Raw genomic sequence first — 17,886 nt, forward strand, 5'->3', positions numbered from 1 at the left:
TACCACCTCCATCCCTGTTTCCGGGGACGAGTCCCGGTCCGACCAACGGTTTTAATCGGTCACGAATTTCACAAGTACCTTTTCCTCAATACGATGACTAAGCCTCGTGCGGGCTGCTGCTGTTGCTAAGGGGTGACTCCATGATGATCTACGTCTTATAACAACAGGTAAACAGCATCAACAGATTGCTGCAGATAACATACTGGTAAAAAACTACATTATTTTCCCCGACACATTCTCAGTAACCAGAACATGAATACAGCAATTTTCGATCAACAACATGAGGAGGTGTTGAATAGGATTGGGGAGAAGAGAAGTGTGTGGCACAACTTGACTAGAAGAAGGGATCGGTTGGTAGGACATGTTCTGAGGCATCAAGGAATCACCAATTTAGTATTGGAGGGCAGCGTGGAGGGTAAAAATCGTAGAGGGAGACCAAGAGATGAATACACCAAGCAGATTCAGAAGGATGTAGGTTGCAGTAGGTACTGGGAGATGAAGAAGCTTGCACAGGTAGCATGGAGAGCTGCATCAAACCAGTCTCAGGACTGAAGACCACAACAACAACAACAACAACAACATCATTGAGGAGACATTTTAGTTTAAAAAACGCTCACACCACCAGTGTTTACAACCTCTTCGAGTCGCAAACGCTTCTCGGGACTTGCTTGTAACATCAGAGAAGCAAAACAGAACTAAACTAAAATCTTTAAGTCTTTGTGTTTCGACAGGGCGGAAACTCAGCTTTTAGTTTTTCCGGAGCCCATATTCTCTATTAAACGCAGCCTCGTATATTGTCACTCAATTTGTTAGACACTATACAGTTCTTTCTTTTCTTTTTAATACTCATTTTTCATTTCTTTCTTTTTTTAAACTGAAATGTTTGTCTTCGTATAGGATTACAAAATATAAATTATAATGTACTTTTATGTCGTGTTACGAACTATGCTGAAAGTACGTACACCTATTGCGTGCAGTGTAAGGGGTTTGCTACAATATAACAGACTCTAACCCCGCTACGACAAGTAACTCAATAAATAATGAAATTCTCAGCCCAAAGGCATCACTGGATGCGGATATGGAGGGACACGTGGTCAGCACACCGCTCTTCCGGCCGTATGTCAGTTTACGACACCGGAGCCGCTACTTCTCAATCAAGTAGCTCCTCAGTTTGCCTCACAAAGGCTGAGTGCACCCCGCTTGCCAACAGCGCTTGGCAGACCGGATGGTCATCCATTCAAGTGCTAGCCCACCCCGATGGCGCTTAACTTCAGTGATCTGACGGGAACCGGTATTACCACTGCGACAAGGTATTTCAGCGAACGGGTGAACCACAAACCAGAGGAAGAACTCAGAGAAGCTAGTGTTAAGTGAACCATAACGTCGCTCGGCAAGATTGATGTAAGGTGACCGGAACCGACATTCCAATGCAGTTCCTCTAGCTCTCCAGTTCCGTGTCTCGCTGCGGTGGTGCCCCACCAGGAGCTGAAAGAGCTTTCCAGAATTTGCCTTGTCGTTTGGCCCCGACCGCTTTCTCTATCTCAACAGCACGCTAGAGCCGCCGCTACGATAATTACACTCGTCTTTCCACCGTTTGTAACTAAAAGTCAGCCTGTTAGCAGTTATCTACCTGAGACGATAAACATTGTTTGCAGGACGTAATCGCGTTCGTTAGAGCACAATTTGTGCTCTCTGCACACTTTGACGTAAACTCATGTTCAGAAGAAACAACACCTTGAACGGCTAGAGATAGCGCGTTCATATTCACATTGCAGAAGTGATTAGCATTTGAACCACGTCAGGCCGCTGTTTCAAGGTCCACATCGATATCGCGGCACAATACGTATGAGCGAATCATACCGTGAAATCAGTGAGTTTGAAGGAGGGCGAATTATTGGCATGAGAGAATGTTATGTATCCATCTGTGTAATTGCTACTCGTGTGGGACGAAGCGTTTTGGACAGTGCAACGGGTGTGTGCAGAATAGTTCACGGACGGGATGGGTCAGGCATTAAAGGCTCCGGCGCAACAGATGAACAGTGTTACACATCGCATACTATCAGGGGTAACCGTTAGTCCCCATTTATTACGGCATGGGATATGTGCGCGTTGTCCACTTCTCCGCCTACCTCTGACGAATGTGCAGAAAAATGCTAGGCGGCAATGGTGTTTAGAACGACGTCACTGGGGACAGGAAAGGCATCAGCGTTTTCGAAAGGACCCAGGTTCTGACTGTTTGAAAATGACGGCCCAGTTTGGTTCGTCGCAATCAGGGGGAACGGCATCACAGCGCCATCTCAAAGCGTTATGGTGTGGGGTGCTATCGGGTACAACTACAAATCACTATTAGTGCGCGTCCAGGGCATTGTGACCAGTGTGACCTACGTGAATGACACTATACGACCCTTAACCACGCCCTTTCTGCACAACACCCCAGACGCCATTTTTCAGCAAGACAATGCACAACCCCATGTTGCTGCACGAACTCGTGCCTTCCTGGTGTTACCGGATGTCAGCCTTTTCCCCTGGCCCGCCAGATCACCAGACCTGTCGCCAATCGAAAATATGTGGGATGTGGTGAAATGACGGGTGTAGCGCTGTGACCCAATGCGAACCACCAAAGATGAACTTTGGAATCAGGTGAATGCAGCATGGACGCCATTCACGCTGTATACGCCTCGATGCCATCGCGCATGGAACACGTTATCAAAGCCATGGCGGACCCTTTGCCTACTGGGCAACAGGAGACATGCTGAACTGAGATGACTGAAATGCTGCAGAACATACTAACGTACCTGTCCTATGAATATGAACGTCCTATCTAGTCGTTCATGGTGTTCTGCTTTCTTCTGAACATGAGTGTATTTCCGTTTCTCGCACTCCTTCCGCCGTAAGCAAATGCACTATACCCCCTTGCTCTTCCTTTGGAGAATCCATTTCTGTTTTCAGCACTAGTGAGTGCAGTCGAGGGTCGATGCGTGCACGTGCTCGTACTGTTGTCAGTGGGTGTGGGCCCGTGTCCTCCAGTAGCGAGTTTGGACCCTCAGTTCTCTCATGGTGCGCACACCTTCTTCCGTACGCAATGGAATTACGATCCCTTTAGCGGTTTTCATTTTACAGTGTTAAGCTCGTTTCTTTTTGAAGGCCGGCCGTTGTGGACAAGCGGTTCTAGGCGCTTCAGTGCGGGACCGCGCTGCTGCTACGGTCGCAGGTTCGAATCCTGCGTCAGGCATGGATGAGTGTGATGTCCTTAGGTTAGTAGGGTTAAAGTAGTTCTAAGTCTAGGGGAGTGATGACATATGTTAAGTCCCATAGAGCTTAGAGCCATTTGAATCATCTTTTTGAATACAGCAGGAAATTGAAGAAAGGCGCTCACCTAAAACCGATTTCGTGAAATAAAAGAATCGTTAATTAGTGACTGAATGAGGACGTTATCGCATTAGTCATTAGAATTTCGATGCTGTCGATGGATACTCAGGCCGTGGGTGGTTGGGCCTAGGTCTTAAGTCTACTTTGGCCACATCCTTAGTCATTTATACTTAAAATTGCACGCCGTAGAAAAAGCAGTCTGTAGGCTGTCACGAGATGGTAGCATTATTCGTACAACTTCCGTCTGGAAGAGACGGAGATGCGAAATTCGTGAAGTATCCCACAACTGCTCGTCACTATGCGGATAAACAGCGCCATGAGTTCAAAGGAAAGCGCAAGTAGTTAATGACTGTCGCCTGTCATTCGTTTGAATCCAAAGGCTGTGAGGCACTTTCAAAAAACGGTTCAAATGGCTCTAAGCACTATGGGATTTAACTTCTACGGTCATCAGTCCCCTAGAACTTAGAACTACTTAAACCTACTAACCTAAGGACATCACACACATCCATGCCCGAGGCAGGATTCGAAGCTGCGACCGTAGCGGTCGCGCGGTTCCAGACTGTAGCGCCTAGAACCGCTCGGCCACTCCGGACGGCGAGGCACTTTCCTATGACTGTCCACAATATTTTCCTTAATACACGGAGACATATAGGCATCTATAATAATGAAAATTTCACCCACAGTCAGCACTCAAACCGGCTTCATTCGGAACGCGAACGTTAACATCGTAGGCTAAGAGGCTTAGTTGTTCAAACCACATGAAAACTGCTATGTATAGGTAACAAACGAGCAGTAAATTTCCACACCGACTGGCAATTGGAAGCAAGTTATTTGCAAATACACGAAGTTTATCGTTTCTGGTTTGTGGATGTACTACAAATCCTATTGTGGCATCGCTGACGGACATGTTACGCAAACGTTGGTATTTCCCAGATATGTAATCTCTAATAAGGAAGAAAAAAAGCGATGGACAACACGTTTACGCTGATGGTGGATTTGCCTGCAAATGCAGACTTCACAAGTGGTACACGATCTTCGTTATAAACACAGCTGTTGACAGGAAGGAGCTACGGATTCGAGTATCAGGATATGCTTTCTTTGGCTGAATATGTAATTTTTCACAAATGGTGTGGGTGTTTAAGAAGTCTTTCTTCTAGCCATCACGGAAGAAATCAACCGCAGGTTACAAAAGATAGGTACAGGTGCCGTCTTGACATGGCAACTTACAAATGGTCGCGTGCTCATAGTACAATGAGCAAACTAACTCACCTGATAATACGACGAGCAGCTGTCTTTATCGTGAAATCGCGTAGTACGGGTTAAGTAAAAATAAACGGTATTCAACTTTAAAATATATTGCAGCTTTTTTTCACGTGTATCTAGTTACTATACAAAATCATACGATAATCTGTTAACGCCTTTCCCCAACAACAGTCTGTGAGTTTTAGAAATGTGAAAACGATCTAAAATTTGCTGTAATAGACGTGATAGAAGTTGCACGCAAAAGATCTCCTTAGATTACTTAAAAACTGACCACGAAAGTAGCGTTTTTCCGATTTAGCTGAATGGTGCAGATGAGACTAGTCCGTCGCCAGCTGTCGATAGCAATGCTTCCTGTACAGTAAAAACGTTGCCGTTATCCACACGGAGATCACTTTATCAGAAAACTGTTAAAAGTACACAGTGAGTCGCAAATTAAAGGAGAAGGTTACTTAAAAGCGACGCTTTCGCAGTGATAAGACGAAATCTTGAATTAAAATTCTCTTTAATCGGTCGTATTTTTTCCCCACTAACTTCGGGCACATCATTGGTTCATCTTCAGATGGCTGGACAAATGCCTCATAATCTTATCTGAACTCCATACAAGGTCACTTTGCAACACACATTCCGATATTCATATGATTCCATGGAACATTTGTGTACAGAAATCTGAATGTATGACGATAATTAACACGTTTGCTAAAAAACAAATGCACTTCAAAACCGAATGAAGAACAACATAAGGCAATATACATCATTGTTATTATACTGGCAGTACTGACTGTAATTAATTTAACTTTTTGTCTTTGGGCAGGTAGAAATGCAACGGACAACATATTGAGTAATGTAAGTGGTGCTTCGAACGTCTTTCCCTTATTATAAGTATTTTTTTTAATGTCTGCTACATTTATGACATATGTGAAACAGGCATAATAGTGATTGATGGTTACGAAACTGTTGCAAAATCAGTAAAAAGCTCAATGTCTTCTGGTACCACGAGATACGATAAGGCAAAATACATCATTGGTATTATACCGGCAGTACTGACTGTAATTAACTTTTTCTTTGGACAGGTAGAAATACAATGGACGACATTGTTGAGTAATATATATGGTGCCTCGAACGTCTTTTCCTTATTGTAAGTTTTTTTTAATGCCTGCTACATTTACGACAGATATGAAACACGCATTACAGTGAACAAAGCAGGGAAAGCTTGAAGAGTCACATCAGGTATTACAGTGATTGATGGTTAGGAAACTGAAAATGAAAGTGTTGAAAAATCAATAAAAAGCTCAGTGTCTGCTGGTACCATGAGATACCAACACCAATAGTGCAGAGGAAATTTGATTAATCATCAACCTCTTCAGAAAAGGTGGGAGGAGTGAGGCAGTATTTTGTGCTGTATTTCAAAACCTTTTTTAGAGACTCAGATAAACTACACTATGTGACAGGTCCTGTACGTCACATTTTGCAGAATAGTTTACTTTTTGGTGAAGAAGGAGTCGCTACAGAGTTTCATCTTGTAGTATCGGGTAATTCACGGGCAACTGAAATAAAAGATCGATGACATCTAGAATGTGTTGTCTAAGGTAAGATCGAAGGAGGTGTTCGTCTGGTTTTCTGTTGCCCATTAAATATGGTTAGATACAAAACACCCTCACTTTCACGTATCTCTCATACCACCGATAACAAATAAAGTCTGTAATCAATGGAATCATTTTCGAACCAACTACAATATGAAAGGCACATCACGTCTGGTATTTAGCCTCCTTTTTAAGATAAAAGAATAGTGATTGCTGAACGTGTCGATAATTTTATTTTATACCACTGACAGTTGAGTTTTTATTCTTAGGTAATAACTATGTTCATATGTGCGGATCTGAAATGTTACAAGTGTTTTGGGTGATAGAACGTTTTGGAAAACTCGCTAAGCTACGATCTGATGCAGAAACTAAGGTCAGTTGCTTGGTTGTTTTTCTTTTTTTTTTTTTTTGAGGGGGGGGGAGGGGGGGAGGCGGGGGAGACAAACAGCGAGGTCATCGGTTTAGGGAAGGAATTCGGCCGTATCATTTGCAAGGAACCAACCAAGCATTTGCCTGAAGCGATTTAGGGAAATCACGGTAAACTTAAATCAGGGTTTGAACCGTCGTCCTTCCGAATGCGAGTCCAGTATGTTAACAACTGTACCACCTCGCTCGGTGAGAAAGTAAGGCAGTACAGTGATAGAAATTACAAAAATGATTGCGGTCTGTTCTTCAATAATATACTAGATGTGGAAAGCGGAACGTTAGTGAAGACGCAGCACCTCTCCTACTCCTCACCACCGACGTATGTACGTCATTGCGTGGTACTGACGTCAAAGATTTCCAATACATCATTCGGTTGTAGTACATTTTCTTCACCAGTGTAATATCATTTCTATCGGTAACCTGTCGGCCGATGACGACCTTGTAATACGGAAACAGGTTGATGAGAAACTAAGAAAAATAAAAGCTTTAGCACGCACACAATTTGTAGTTTTCTTTCAGAAATATTTTAGAACTGTATGTTATTAGGTCATTTCGGTGGTAGTTCGTGGATCTTGGGTCTAGCTGAATGTATAAATTTCCTTCCCCTAATGTCTATTGATGCTTGAATTAAATAAATTTCCTAAAGTTTTGTTCGGACACTCACCGAGAAACGTGATGAATTGCTAAGATAAATGACTCGCATACGGGAGGACAGCGGTTCAACTTTCCGTGGGACCATCAAGATTTTCGTTTTTCCGTGGTTTTCTAAGCTGTATAAGTGAATGCAGGGATAGTTCTATTAAGACGTACACGGTCGATTACCTTCTCCCATCTGGTTCTTAATGAGCTCGTCGTGGGGTGGAAGTTAACCCTTAATCACTGTTTGTCCCTGTGTTTAGGCTCTTCTTGAAACAAAGAAAGCGGCATGCTCTCTTTTCTCAGTGCTCTGTGCAAGCGGTACCGCCCAGTGGTATACTTCGTCAACAGAAATAGTCACCCTTCGAAAACTGCAGTTCTGCTTCCTATTTTCTTGTTGTTGTGCTTTCAAGGAAAAGATGTCACGAAAATTTCACATCGCACAAATAGAAAAAGGGAAATATTTAAAAAATAACCAAATAATTTTCACATTTTTCAGCAGCATTTTTTAAATGGTTTTTCACTGTCTGGAAAACTGTGGAACTGTGATAGTTATTGTATTAGTGCAATCTTTGTAATTCCTTTATACACATTTAATTATGCCTGTTACAGCAATATGAGTCGAAGGTGTTAAAGTGTGTAACGTTATAGCCTGTTTTAAAATTTTTGCGGAAGGGAGGGCTGGAAAATTACTGTTTATGAATTTCGGATTTGAGACATCAATAACAAGTCTATATTGGGGTCTCCAGCCCACAGAGCAATTGAAACAGTAGTTAAGCCACCGTGTGTAGGTGTTGGACGAACAGGTGCCTGGCTTTCCTGAATCACACGAGGTGGACGCTGGGGCGATCCTTTTTCGTAATTAACAGGGCGTTCAATCCCTATCACCTTCTATTACTTCTCACCTTGAACTGAAACTGCTATCACACGTCTACATTTTTGTAAGTGATGGACATTGAAAAAAACTGTTATTACTTTCCATTCTCCAGACAATAAAGTAACGAAGCGTACTGAGGCCTATATAGAACGTCGATTTGCAGCCTTTGCATCAGTTTCTACGCGGGACTCAGCAGCAGAAGAAGCGTTCTCCTGGAGATGGCGAACAGTTGGATCGCCGAAATATTGAATCGAGTTGATTTCAGTTCCCGCAGCAAACCCGAAGAGACTTTCAAGACTTATTACGCTGCAGTCGTGGACTGTGCGGCTGGTTCCGGCGGAGGTTCGAGTCCTCCCTCCGGCATGGGTGCGTGTGTTTCTCCTTAGGATAATTTCAGTTAAGTAGTGTGTAAGCTTAGGGACTGGTGACCTTAGCAGTTAAGTCTAATAAGATTTCACACACATTTGAACATTTTTGAAGTTATTACGCCGGGAAAGCCTACGGAGTCACACAACGTAACGAAACGTTTATCTGTTCCAAAAAAGGTACTGAAGTAGTTTTTAGCGTAAACGAATATTGAAATCAAGATGTACTACTGTTGTAGCTGGACAGAAATGACACTTTATAAGCTGCGGAAAAAAAGGAACTGAAATAGTTTTTAGCGTAAACGAATATTGAAAATAAGATGTACTACTGTTGTAGATGGACAGAAAAGACACTTTATAAGTTGCGGATAAATATTTAAACGCACAATGAATAACGGAACGTTTCGGCATTCAGACACTGGCAACGCGTAACTTCGCCAATGGAAGGCCAGAGTCGTAAGAAGTAAGGTACCATTCGCTCTCAGGTCTCTGTCAGCCCTGACGGTGACAGAGAGCAAGTTTCAAGTGCCTAACGGTATACATCCCAACACTCTGATCAGTACGCACCGACGTGCGAGCGCTCCCTGGTAGGTAGCAACTGTTGCGCCGCCGCGACGCAGCGGTTACCTGAGGCGGAGGCAGCGGCGAGCGGCTGTAGTGCACAGTGGCGCGGCGGGCGGCTGGCGCGTGTCGGGAGTCCGCTCGGCAGCGAGTGTGTGGACGCACTGAGCGGCGTCGGCTGCTGGTCAGTGCCGGAGGTTACGCAGGCACGCGACTGCGGCGGCACACGTGAGTGCGGACTCGGCCCCCACTCGCGTTATCGCGGTGCGGCGGGGCAGCCCGCGGACTCAGCGCGCCGCGCCGCGCCGTGACTCAGCCTCCGCAGGGCGCACCACGGGCGCCGCCAGCACGTGGCTCAACGCATTACTAGCACCCCTGGATTGTTATGCAATCACATATTCTTTCCCTTCGCTTCTACGCACGTCAAAACTGTAAATGTTCGCGTATTATGTTGCGTATTATAAACATCCATGGATGTATATACTCCTCCTAAACCACTGGATCGATTTCGATCAAACTTGGTACACATTTCACTTACCGTCTTCAAAGAATCGCTGTGGGCGTAAAGAACTACCTTCCTATCAAAGGGGTCGGGGTGGATAGTGGATAAGCAGTGTAGTCCACGATGCGCGAATACCCATACTTCATTCAGTTCAAATGGTTGAAATGGCTCTGAGCACTATGGGACTTAACTGCAGTGGTCATCAGTCCCTAGAACTTAGAACTACTTAAACCTAACCTAAGGGCATCACACACATCCATGCCCGAACAGGATTCGAACCTGCGACCGTAGCGGTCGCGCGGTTCCAGACTGTAGCGCCTGGAACTTGAAACAAACTTTAGACATGATTTCAAACCTTTACGATACTTTTTCTGACAACCCCCACAAAGTGATGAGAGAGAAAATGGTTATTGCTTGCTACATTCCTGCTGTTAGTGCAGTAAAACTGCTGCATGAACCATGACATTTTAATTTATTATTTCTTTACTACTAATTGTATTCGCGACACTGAATATACAATAAAATTTCTGTCACTGTAAGACTCATAATTCAGGAGATATGACGTCATAAACATTGAGCTCCGTGAAAACTAAACTGCATGGTTAAGTTTGCTACAGAGAGAGGTGAAATACGGCTACAAGTATGTTAAATGTATTTGAAATATATTTTACATGTACGAACGCAGGCAAAGCCACAGTTAAAAAGCTGATGCTAAGCCCCTGCAATTATTTTCCAAATTTGGTACACGTGCTAGTTACGATCTGGAAAAACATACTGTAGGGGTAAGAACTACCTCTCCCCTATTGGGGTGAGGATGTTAATGTGCAGAGAGAAGAGGGAGGAGGAGATGGACAGACAGAAGGGGGGGGGGAATAGGACATGGACACTGATAGGGGAGAGGAGGAGATGGACATGCAGGGGTGGGAGAGATAGAGGAGGACTTGAACAGAGAGGGGGAGAGGCAAAATGGATGATAAAGGGAAGAGCAGGAGATGAACGGGTTTAGAGGGGAGAAGACTGACAGACAGGGAGAGGATGAGATGGCATTACAGAGGAGGGGGGGGAGGAAGAGGAGATGGAATTAGAGGTGGGGGGAGAATGAGAAGATGGACAGAGTGGGAAGGAGCAGCTGGATAGAGAGGGAGGAGCAGATGGACAGAGGGGGAGGAGAAGATGGACAGAGAGGGGGAGGAGGAGATGGATAGAGGCGGAGGTGCAGATGGAAAGAGGGGGAGGTGCAGATGGAAAGAGGGGGGGGTGCAGATGGAAAGAGGGGGAGGTGCAAATGGATAAAGAGAGCGGTAGGTTGAGATGTATAGAGGCGGAGGAACAGACGGACAGAAAGAGGGGGACAAGTAGATGGACCTTTGTTGGGGTGTGGGTGGAGGACATAGAAAGGGAGGAGATGGACGAGAGGGCCTAAAGGAAGAGATGGGCAGAGAGAGGGTGAAGGATGACATGACTAATCGAAGACTGCAGTAAATACATACCTGGGCAATGCCGGGTACTCAGCTAGTATTCCATATTTATTTGGTGGCAGAACAATGGTGGCACCGTCTGTCGAATACACGTTCTTTCAGTGCATCGAACAAGGGTTCGCGAGAATGTCTTTCTACCAAGGCTACTCATTTAAGTTCCCAAAGTATTTCTGTTACACTTTCAAATGGGCTAAACCAATTTGTTATGGTCCTAGTAGCGAACCTTGGGATTCGTTGGAGGTCTGTCGTCACGCCTGCCTGATAAGGACTCCTCAAACTGGAACCATACTCTAGAACTTTCGCACTAGCGTGTTGTATGCTATTTCCTTGAAATGTGCATTGTATTTTTTTTTAAGAATGCAACAGCTAGGTCTTCCATTCATCTTCAATAATTCTACCTCAAATAGTCACCATCACGTCCTCTACGAGAAAAAAGTGCTTTGAATTATAATTACGAGAATACCTCTTGAGATGTAGAGTGTACTTTATATCCCAATTGTGATAAAAAAAAGACTGTCACCTGAGGGGAAGACTTAATGTAGGCCGTATATATTCCTTCAGGTCTGATAATTACACAAATATAACCCTTGACCATAGACATCTCAAACTACAGGCTACTGTAAATAATTCATTCGTTTCCAAAGCTCTATATTTTCCAAAGTATTATAAGTTACAAGCATGACTGATGTATGCACAGAACCATAAACTTAAAGTTGTCATTTTACACTCTACAAATGTTCTACGAGTGCTTCCCTGGTCATACAACACATCCTGGCAATAGTCAAGTTTGTTCCACATCTTATGTATCAACAACCTGTCAATGGTCATCATAGCAGCGTCGATGCATTCTTTGAGCTGTACCAGTATTCTTGGCAGTAGTGGTACGTAAACACGGTCCTTAATGTACCATCAAAGGGAAAAGCCACAAGCTGTAAAGGTCAGGTGACATGCGGGGTGCCGGCCGAAGTGGCCGTTCGGTTAAAGGCGCCGCAGTCTGGAACCGCAAGACCACTACGGTCGCAGGTTCGAATCCTGCCTCGGGCATGGATGTTTGTGATGTCCTTAGGTTAGTTAGGTTTAACTAGTTCTAAGTCCTAGGGGACTAATGACCTCAGCAGTTGAGTCCCATAGTGTTCAGAGCCATTTGACATGGGGGGCCATGGGAAGAGAGGAAAATCATCTTCACACTAGGCCCAATCTAGCGATGCGGAAATGCGTCGTATAGGTATCGAGGAAAATTGATGCTCCAATGAGTGGGTGCCTCGTCTTGATGGAAGATGAGATTCTCGGAATTAGCAACATATCAAGGTAAGACGCACCCGTCACAGTCTTCTCACAGAAGAAAAACGGCCCCATAGTCTGAGGCACTGCAAAGGAAACAGTAACTTCCGGAGAATCTCGTCCACAATTTCATGAGGACTTTCAGTGCCACAAACACTCACGTAGTGGGGATTAACGTTTAGAGAGAAATGGAAGGTAGCTTCATCGCTGGATATCAGCTTGGAGGCAAAATATTGATCCTGAAGGACTTCCTGCATTGTAATGTGAAATCGAAGGCGCAGGCCATAATCTACCGGTTTCGATTGTTGCACGAGCTGCAGAAGGTCCAGTTTGAAATGTAACATTCGTCGCAAAATTTTTCACACAGTTTGTTGCATTAACCAAGTTCGTGGCTTGTGCGGATCGTTGATTTTTTTGGACCGCGTACAAAACTTTGTTCAGTCTCTCCATGATTGCATTTGGCACTCTCTGTCGACCGGTACCTTTCTGTTTACATGGAGGTTCTTTTCGATAATTCTTTTTGAATGCTCACTGCACCGTAGCAACAGAAACATCTCGTATGTCCCAACTCACAAAATTCTTTTCTTGCTTTGTCGCCATTTTGTCAAGGCACTGCACTCTTAACCATTAAAACCAGCTAGTGGGCTCAAAGAAAACTCCGTTAGTGTATGGTTCTATTCATGCATCAATCATTTTTGTACATTTAATACTTCAGAAAATGAAAATTTAAAAATGAATAAATCATTTATAGTTGCTCTGTACATCCCAGAGGAAATACACAACATACGTTGAATCGACGCACTGCTTAAAAACGACTGTTGATACAAATTTTGTCGAAACTCTCAAAAGCTTTCTCAGAATTGTGGGTAATGTGGTTATTCATCCACGCTGCGCTATTCTATGATTTCTTTTATGGCTTGAAAATTATCCACCGGGCTGTATCCATTTTTCAAACCAGATTTTTCACCTGCTCGATTAAAAGCCAAGGTTTTCTCAGTGTTGCTGTTGATAATTTTAGTGAATATCTCGTATACTTCAGAGAGGAGGGTGGCAGGTTTATAGTTTTTTTTTTACTTCTCGTTTGTATCCTTTTTTATGATTAAAGAAAGCAGTCCGAGGAAATAGTCTTCCTCCGCAGATTTTTTGTGAACAATTTTGAAAGCCCCTCTTTATATCAATTTTGCTCCAAGTAAAGCCATATCTGCTGTAATAGATTACGGTCTTGGCCTAGTTCCACGTGAGATTTGGTTGGCTTCCTTTCTACCTGCTACACCTTTTGCTATTTTGCACACTTACATTTGTTAAATATCTGCACCTTCCGGCTACGTCTGCATGTCTCGCTTCATTTAATCTCCTGTAGGCCTGCCTCCATATTCTTAAATAATTTCTCGTAATCTACAGTTAGGACGCCCTGTCCGATGAGTTTGTTTCTTTCTCGCACTGTCTGTTTTTACTATGCAACTATATCCCTATTCTGCAAACAACTGTGAAGTGCATGGTAGAGGGTACGACCCATTGTACCAATTATTCGGGCTTTTTCTAGTTCCATTCACGTATGTAGCGCAGGAAGAATGAGCGCAGGAAGAATGATTTTTTTACATATCTGTGCGTGCTGCAATAAGTCTGATCTTGTTCTCACGATCCCTATAGGATCCTAGAGTCATCATTCAAAGCCAGTTCCTGAAACTTTGTAAGTAGGCTTCCTCGAACAGTTTACATCTGTCTTCACGAGTCTGCCAGTTTAGTTTTTTTAACATCTCTGTCCCTCAGGTTAAACAAACCTGTGGCATTCGTGCTGCCCTTCTCTGTAAATGTACAATAGCTCCTATCTGATACTTGAGCAGTATTCTACGGTGGGTCGCACGAATGATATGTAAGCGGTTTCCTTAGTAGAGATTGCATTTCCCTAGTATTCTACCAATAAACCAAAGCCTGCCACCTGCTCTAGCCACGACTGAGCCGATGTGATGGTTCCATTTCATGTTCCTACAAAGTATGGCACCCACGTATTTGTATGCATTTACTGATTCAAATTGTGACTCAGTGATATAATAGTCATAGGATACTACCTTTCTTCGTTTTGTGAAGTGGACAAATTTACAATTCTGAACACTTGCAGCAAGTTGCACCACTTTGAAATCTTATTATCACGTGACTGAACTTGGTGCAGTTTCTTTCAGACCGTACTTCATTACAGATAACCGCATTGTCTGCGAAAAGTTTGAGGTTACTGTAAATAATATCCGCTAGGTCATTAAGACATAACGTGAATAGCAAGGGACCCAACACACTTCCCTGGGGTGCACCCGAGGTTACCTCTACATCTGTGGGTGCCTCTCCGTGCGAGATAATATGCTGCGTCCCCCCCCTACCAGGAAATCCTCAGTCTGTTCACAAATTTCACATGATACCATACTATCATACTTTTGATAAGTTTAGATGTGGTACTGAGTCAAATACTTTTCGGAAATCGAAAAATAATGTATCTACCTGACTGCCTTGATCATGGCTTTCAGTATGTCGTGTGAGAATATGCGAGTTGGGTTTCACATGACCGATATTTTCGAAATTCGTGCTGGTTGGCACAGAAGAGGTCGTTCTATTCGAGATACCTCATTGTGTGTAAGCTCAGAATATGTTCTAACATTTTACAACATATGGATGTCAAGGGTACTGGACGGCAGTTCTGTGGATAGCTTCTGTTGCCCTTCTTCTTTACATGTGTGACTTGCATTTTCTTCGGACTACTGGGCAAGGTTTTTTATTCAAGGGCTCTTCGACAGATTATAGTTAACAGAGGGGCTAACCCAGCTGCAAATTGGGTAGAGAATCTGATAGGGATTTCATCCGGCCGTGGAGATTTGTTCAGTTTTAACGATTTTAGCTGTTTCTCAATGGGACACATATCTGTTTCACTCATCTTTCCAGTGGTACGAGAATTAAACTGAAGCAATACTCCCGGATTGCCTTTGTAAAGGAACATTTGAAAACGAAGTTAAGCACTTCCGTTTTTGTTTTGCTATCCACAGTTTCAGTTCTTACCTCGTCCACGAGTGTCTGGACACTAAATTTGGTGCCACTAACAGCCTTCACATACGACCAGAATTTCTTTGGGTTTTCTGAAACGTGACCTAACAGTGTGCTGCTACGGTAGTCATTGAAGGATTCACGCAATGCTTTCCTGATGGCCAAACGCTGTCTATTCGTCTCTGTCTATAGTCCTATGCTTCATTTTACACCTATTACGCAGTAGCCTCTGTTTCTTTAGAAGGTTCTTTACAGCAACTTTATACCATGGGGGGTACCTCCCATCACCAACCGTTCTACTGGGTACATATTTATTGAGCGCATGGTCAACTATTGTAAGTGGGCTGCTTCTGTGTTGGCAGCGCTGTGTAGCGCTTTGCATTGGGTCTGCACTTTGTAGGAGACTCTGTGGCTGGTCGGACTCGGTTGTTGGAAGTTGGTCGCCAGATGAAGTACTGTTGGGTAGTTGGAGGTGAACAGCCAGCAGTGATGGATGTTAAATGTGAGAAGTTAGCATTGATGGAGGGTAGAGGTCTCAAGTGTTAGCGTAGGCTGGAAGTATCCGACTTGGAGACTGCAAATTATTCGTGATTATATATCTTTGTACTGGATGTCAATGACGATTTATATTCGTGTTTGAACTGGATGTCACATTATTAAGGTAAAAAATACATTATTTGCTTTGCAACAAACTCTTTCCTCTGCTAACCACATGACTATTAGTAGTTATTGGCTTTAGTAGTTAGAATCTTTTATTTAGCTGGCAGTATTTGACGCTCGCTGTATTGCAGTAGTTCGCGTAATTAAGATTTTTGTGAGGTAAGTGCTTAATGAAGTGTATAGGTTATTGTCAGGATTGCTTCTTATTCAGGACCATTCTTTTGTATTAATTATTTGAAGTCAGGTTGTAATTTTTTTGAGCAGTCACATTACGTTGCGCTAGAATATTGTTGGTCAGTGTTGACATGATAAGAAAAAGTAAAGAGAAAGTAGGCTCAGTACGTTCAGTTTTACTCAGCTGTTTCAGAATCAAATAACGTAGAAGTTTCATCTTCTCAGTCATTCAGCAATTTAAGTACAGATTCACACATTTAAATAAAGAAATTTCACTATTCTTTTAAACTTGAGCAATAGTTCCTCTATGTGCTTCTGCCCTGTACAAAGTTTCAAGTCCCTCACTGAGACATGACAGTACCGGTTTTTTTATCTTGTTTACTGAACTTGAACATCTGTTTGCTTGTTTTAGTTGTCCTTTGTACTATGGTAATCATCGTTACCACAACTGCGTCACGGTCGCTGATACCAGTTTCGATATGGACATGGTGAGGTTCCTAACTATCTGCTCTAAATAGTTTTCTGACAAGAAATGTTTCACAGGATGTCTTATCACGCCTGTCACTAATAAAACAAAACTATATATATCACAACACACTGTTGGATGGTTAAAGACTCCTCCGATAATTACAGTATGATTAGGGAACTTTCGTAGAAGCGAAATTAGGTTTTCTCTGAAGTTCGCATGCAACTTCAATTTCTATCTCGGCGGATTTGAGTTTCTTGTCTACTGCGACCAATACACCACCTCCAGTCCCAGTTAAGATTATCCTTTCGGTATATGCTTAAATTTTCCCAAAAATCTCACAACCGTAAACTTTTTATTTTATCCACGTTTCTGTGAGCTTCACTGCTGCTTAGGGGAGCTTCAAACTCTGTCATTTTGGTGCTAATGCTTCGGCAGTTAACAGGATTTTAACACTCACCTGTTGAGTGGATTTCTTTGGATATTACACTTATACTACTGGGTTTCCCACAGCCAGCGTTACCTGAATGAGATGCAGAGTCGCCTAATCTAAAAAGCTGCTTACTAGTTTATGATCACTTTAAATTTGAAATTGGTATAGGAGAGTAGAGTCCAACACAATATCTTTATTATTTGGTCAAAGAGTTAACTTGGTTTTTAATTCTGTATGGTATTTTCTATTTGTTTTCTTCTGGAGGTACATGTTAAGGACAAGCACATTGTTTGTCTCGGCAAATTTTGTGAACGTGTCACCTCTGTCATTTCTGACATCATACCCAGTTTCTCACAACAGAATCATTCTTTAGTTTTGGCACAATTTTTGCATTAATATCGCGCATTATCAACTTGTACCAAGATTTACCCTAAGTTTCTGTCATTGTTTTTACAGTTATTCCATCTCATCGTGAGAATCTAGCATATTGGTTTACAGAGTTGAATCATTTTCGTTATCTTTTATTTATTTATTTCTAAAACAAGTAATTTGTATTGAGGCCAATTTTTACAATACCTTTAATAGTAATTTTTTCTTAATTTTCTTGTCTACCGCAAAGCTACATCTAAAATCCTTTCCTCTTTCTCTTTGAGAAAACATATGTCGATATTTTACTTGTATTTAGTCTTCGTTTTTCACCGCACATCAACTGTAATACCCGTACATGTACATCCTATCAGATGCAACTTAATTCCCACTCTAACTCATTAACCCATCTTAAGATCCTC

At 42.9% G+C, this 17,886-nt stretch overlaps 1 protein-coding gene across 2 annotated transcripts in view; it reads right to left on the reverse strand.

Moving 5' to 3' along the window:
- LOC124777517 (sialin-like) overlaps positions 1-17,886 on the reverse strand; it is a 433,945-nt gene that overhangs the window by 227,183 nt on the left and 188,876 nt on the right. The window contains exon 1 of one of the 2 annotated variants that reach the window (XM_047252963.1): positions 9,144-9,235. The exons of the other annotated variant lie outside the window; for it this stretch is intronic. The gene's annotated coding sequence lies outside the window, so the exon portion shown is untranslated. Of the gene's footprint in view, positions 1-9,143; positions 9,236-17,886 lie in introns of those variants that run through there. 2 annotated transcript variants of the gene reach the window in all.

This window comes from Schistocerca piceifrons, chromosome 2 (genome assembly GCF_021461385.2).
Source record: "Schistocerca piceifrons isolate TAMUIC-IGC-003096 chromosome 2, iqSchPice1.1, whole genome shotgun sequence".
Classification (NCBI taxonomy): Eukaryota; Metazoa; Arthropoda; class Insecta; order Orthoptera; family Acrididae; genus Schistocerca; species Schistocerca piceifrons.